Consider the following 5,956-nt stretch of genomic DNA (forward strand, 5'->3'; position numbering starts at 1 on the left):
TCTATCTATCTATCTATCTATCTATCTATCTATCTATCTATCTATCTATCTATCTATCTATCTAATCTCCATATACAAAGCATATTCAAAGTAAGGTTGTGTAGGAAGGCAGTAGCATCTGGGGAAACCAGGAAAGGCCTCCTGCAGAAGATGCCATCTGAGCTGAGTCTCCAAGGCAAGTCAGGGCTTTAAGAGGCAGAGGTGAAGCTGGAGACCATTCCAGGCATGGCAGATGGCTACTATAAAAGTAGGCATTGAGACAGGAGATGGAGCACAGTGTGTGAGAAACAGCAAGAAGATGAGTTCACCTGGTCTACAGTATGTGTGGAGATAGGTAATTTATGATGAGACAGGAAGGGTAAGATGAAGTTAGCTTGTGAAGAGCTGTAAATGCAGAACAGATTCTAAAGATAAGAGGGGGCCTCAAGAGTTTATTGAATGGAACAAGGTGGGGACATGGTTAGACATGCTTTAGGTAAAGCACTTGGCCAGTTGAATAGAGGATAAATTGGAGTGGAGAGAGACGTGACTTAGGGAAGACATTTAGGAAGCTGTTGTAATATCCAGGAAGAAGTAATGAGGGCCTGAACTAAGGTGATGGCTGTGTGAGTGGAGAGAAGAGGATGTATGCAAGATATGTGGAGATGAAAACGACAAGATTTGGCAACTGGATGGATATGTGGGATGAGAGAGAGTGAAGAGCAGAGGGTGATGGAACCTGGGTAGCCAGAGAGATGGCAGTGACTTTAACAAAAATAGAAAAGTTTGGGAGAAGGGATTTTTGGGGGGGAGGGAAGGAGAGGAAGAAAAGGGAATAAGTATCTACTAATGTGCCAGGCACTGTACTAAAAACACTTTGCAAGTATCTAATTTTATTCTTACAACAACTCTGGAAAGTGGTTGCTATTATAATTTCTATTTTACAGTTGAGGAAACTGAGTCAGACAGCCAGTTAAGTGACTTGTCCAGAATCATGCAGCTAATAAGTGTCTGAGGCCAAATTTGAAAAACAGAAGAATTGTTCCATGGAACAGATTACATATACTATGTATATATTATCAACAACCATATGAAAACATACTGCAAATCATTAATAATAAGAAAAATACAAATTAAAATAACTTCAAGGTTTTTCATACCCATCAGATTGGTAAATTAGACCCCCCCAAAATATAATCATTGGAGGGGTTATGGAAAAAGAGGCACATTAGCATACCATGAATAAGTCAAACCATTTTAGGAAGTGGTTTGGAAATAACCCCCCGAAAACACTAAACTGGGCAAAAACTTTGACCCAGTGATATCACTACTGGTCATATTCCCCCAAAAGAAACACACAGGGAAAGTACCCAGATGTATAATATTAGCTATCATTTTTATAGTACTTTAAGTTTTGCAAAGCACCTTCCAAATATTATCTCATTTGATCCTTGAAACAACCTAAGGAGTCAGGTGCTAAAAATGTTGATAGTAGCACATTTTGTTGTCAAAAAGCTGAAAACAAAGTAGGTGCCCATTGATTGGAGGATCTGGTAAAATATATGGTATGTCAGTGTAATAAAATAATACTGCTCCATGAGAAATGTTGAAAGGGATGCTTTCAGACATGGGTTAGACTTTTATGGACTGATGCAGATTGAAGTGAGCAGAGCCAAGAAGACAATTTATACAATGACTATAATATCGTAAAGGAGAGCAACTTTGATGAACTTTAGAACTCTGATCAATGCCTTGGTCACATGCCTTGAGAAGGACTGATCAGGAAGCATACTTCCTACCTGTTGGCAGACACACTATACAGTTGTCCCTTCCACATCTTAGGAATTAGGAGTAAGGCAACCCCGTGATCTGGAAAAATCTTTGTAAATTTTTTTGGTCCTCCATTCATACCAGAGAAGTCTGAATTTTTTTCTTTTATGGGGTGTTTACAGTACCTTATTATAAAATTTGGGTTAAGTATTTGGTCATAGGCTACCTGTAGGTCAATGTTAAGTAAAAATACTGTGGTTTCTGCAAAACTCCCCCCAAATTCCCACTTATAGTCATTTCTTACGCAGATCTGTAATATATCAAAACCATGATGGGGAAAGTCGCAGTGTGAAAGGGATAAGTGCAGGATGAGACATACTTTTTCAGATATGACCAATATTTGAATTTTCTTTGCTTGACTATACCTAAACTTATTTGTTACAAAGGAGTGACTTATTTAAGGGAGGAGAAGGTAGAGATGTAGAAAAGGACAAGGAGTAGTGATAGTGATACAAAAGAAAAAACAGCATTAATGACATTGAAAGACACACGGATAGTGGAAGAAAGTTCCAAAGGGCACACAGACAAATAGGGCAGTGTTGGTATTACCCACCATGTTAAGTTTCATGTATATTATAAAAAAATCAAAATTGTACTTAATAAAGATTCATAATTTCATATACAATTCTCTTTGTTTTCTTTGTATATGGAAATGTTCATGTTTGTTGATATTTGTCAGATTCATAATAAAAAATAAATAAAATAGGTAAATAATTGTCTTGCGGGGGGCGAGGGGTGATAAGGTCCAGATTTCTCATCCTGTCATGATGTATCTCTTAAACTGGGAAGCTTTCACACTTAGCTATTCACAAGGCAACCTGCAAGACTGGAAGTATCCAGGAAATTACCCTTCTCTGGCTAGAATGCTAGATTTCAGGAACATGCCACCTAGGAACTCAAAATACCCACTTCCTCAACAGAGGAGAGTAAGCTCAGGAGCATAATGCTTTACTCCTCTTCTTGGGTCAAAGGGGCTAGTGTGTAAGATTCTGCCATGTGCTTCTGCAAGAAATCTATCAGTGCTTCAGCTACTGACATAGACTGGAAAGTGCATTGAAAAAGGCACATTCCTTACAGGCCATGATTTTGTGGGGAGCAGTCATTTCCCCAGGAACATGAATTGCAAATGACTTTGGTAGCTGAAGGGGTAAACTGGGGAATTATACCTTACATGGAGGAATAGATAGGAAAAGCAGCAATTTTACCAAACAGATCAACCAGAAACATTTGGCACCAGAGAGTGTTCTCCTAGGGCAAGAGGATGACAGAGAGACATCTTGAAGTGGTAGAAAGAGCTTTGGATTGTGAGTCAGGAGGCCAAGATTCTGGTCCTGGTTTGGTCCCTAATTCATTTTTTTGACTTTGGGCAAATCATTTCCTTTCTTTTGCCTCAGTTCCCTCTTTTTAAACATGAGATCAGATTTAGCTTCTATGCCCCAAAGTCTGACTCTAAGTGAGGCTAAAAGGACAGAGATGGAAAAAGAGCATGAACAGAGAAAGAGTTCTTGGTGCCACCTGGGAAAACTGCTCTTACCTCAGAGAGCTCCCCAGCTGAGCCAACACCTAATTGGCACCAAATTTATTTTTGTGATTTTTGCTATTTTTCCATACCCTATGATGATTTTTTTGTTTAGTGGATTAGTCATGTCTGACTCTCTGTGACCCTATTTGGGGTTTTCTTAGCAAAGATACTAGAGTAGTTTGACATTTCTTTCTTCAGATTATTTTACATATGAGGAAACTGAGGCAAACCCAAGGTCACACAGCTAATAAATGTCTGAGACCAGATTTGAACTCGGGTCCTCCTGACTCGAGGTGCTCTATCCACTGTGCCACCTTTTTGATAATATAGATTTCCCCAAACTGCTATTGTTTCTGTAGTTCCAAGTTCTGGTTTCTGGGATCATGGTCTCAATCACCTCTGAGCTGGAAAAGACCTTAGAGGCCATCTAATTCAGTCCCCTTACTTTACAGATGGGGAAACTGAGATTCAGAGAAATTAAGTGATTGTTTTGCCTTTTGTCATAACTTGAATCCTGCTCTCCTTGACTCCAAATCAAGATAAAATGAGATTATATTTGCACATTGCCTAGCACACAGTAGGTACTTAATAAATGCTTGTTCCCTTCTTTCCTGTTCCAAGTACAGCACTTTAGCCACTACACCAGAGAGATCTACAATGGTTCCTTCAGATCTAAGTTCAGGGAAAAATCTTCTCCACTCTGATTTTTTTCTTTTCTTCAGAATTGAAAGCAACAATAATTTACATTCCTAGTGTGCTTCTAGGAATGCAGAGTGATTTCTTCACAAAATCCCTGTGAGGTAGGGGATACAAAAATTATTAACCATTTTACATATAGAAAAACTGAGGCCCAACTGATAAGTGTTGGAACCAGGCCTGGAATCCAGGTCTTCTGGAGCTCATCCCTGTCACTCTTCCCATTACACTTTGCAGCAAAATGAAGAGGTTGGATTAGTTGGGCTCTAAGGCCTGGTGGTTTATGGTTCCATGATTCTCATTCAGCAATATTAACTGATGATGACAACCACTATTTACTTTCTATGGTGAGTTTTCAATAATTATTACCTACAAGCTGTTGATGACCTGACACATGGTTCCTCCTTCTAGCCTGGAATCTTTAATCCCCAGGGAATCTTTGTGTTTTTTAACTTGGTCCAGTCTCAAGGCCCTATTTCCATTATAATTCAATAAAAAGTCCTCAGATCTCCTGCAGGGATTCAGGCTCATAGCAGTTTACATGATGAGGAGAGATACCCAGGGTTCATGTTCCATTTGATTTTAATTGGGAGTTGTATGACAAGAGAATCTATTTATCAGGAAGAATTTTGGGTAGCTGAGAGGTAAAGCCTGGATGATGGGGTGACTGGCTGCTTTCTGGGGTGTAAACTGCTGGGTGCCCACCACACATTTCTGGTGCCCTGTTGGGTCAACACAATCTTTTCTATCAAGGGAACCTGTAACTCATTCCCACAGAGGTTATCACACAATATCAGTTAGCTCAAACCTGTTGTGTGTTTTGTTTTGTCTGAAATAGTCATGGGGTCAGTCTGAGGGACAACTGCCTGAAATATCAGGGAAGCCACAGAAATGTTGGCTGTATTGGACTCAGTGTAGAAAACTACTTCAACAAATGTGTTTTCTATTTATGATAGCCAAGTAAAATAATGAAAGAAGAGTTGAGTCCAAAGTCAGAGCACCTGGGTTCAATCCCAGCTATGATTGTTGTTGCTGTTGTCGGACAGTTACATAGCACAATGGATAGAGCTCCAGGCCGTAATCAGGAAGACTCATGTTCATGAGTTCAAATGTGACCTTAGACACTTACTAGTTGTGTGACCTTGGGCAAATCACTCAACCCTGTTTGCCTCAGTTTCCTCATCTGTCAAATTGGGTAAATCATTTTAATCTCTCTGGGGCTCAGTTTCCTCATTTCTAAAATGAGTGGGGCAGATTGGACTAAGTGACTTCTGGGGTTCTTTTCAGTTCTAAATCTATAAGCCTATGACCTCTGAAGTCTCAGTTTTAAATGAATAATTTAGGTAATTTATAATATAATTTAACAAGAGATACTAAGAAAGTCACCTTCCAGACACACATGTTATTTAATAGTTGATGTTTATTTTTCATTCAATCTCTTCCCAATGAACACTTGCTTCCAGAGAAGCTGGCAAACTTTCAATAAGCCCAAAAGCAATCATTCACCCAGTCACCTGGTCTGGGGAAGGCAAGGAAAGCTAAGAATCAGAGAGGTTATTAACCTCTAACCTACCCTAACCCCTCCGCAGAAAGGAAATGCAGTAAACCAGTCGGGTGGATATGAGGAAAGGGGTGGGGTGGGGTGGAAGTTAGCTCAGAAGAGTTAGTATTTTATACATTACATCAGTCATTCTGCATGGAGGTGGTGGAAGGATTTGGGGAAGGGAGATCACTACATCTGAGACCAGTGGACCTGGGTTCAAATCCCAGCTCTGTTCCTTACTGTTGAGTGACCATGAATCACTGCCCTCCTCCACCCAGACTTTGGTTTCCTCTTCTGTAAAAAATGGAGGAGTTGGATTAAATAATCCCTTCCAGTTCTAAACCATTCAATCCCAAAACAAGGGAGATAAAAGGGAAGAGAAGCAA

Source organism: Petaurus breviceps, unplaced genomic scaffold (genome assembly GCF_028583685.1).
Source record: "Petaurus breviceps papuanus isolate PSGF00001 unplaced genomic scaffold, PetGlider_PUasm1.0 91023, whole genome shotgun sequence".
In the NCBI taxonomy this organism is placed as follows: Eukaryota; Metazoa; Chordata; class Mammalia; order Diprotodontia; family Petauridae; genus Petaurus; species Petaurus breviceps.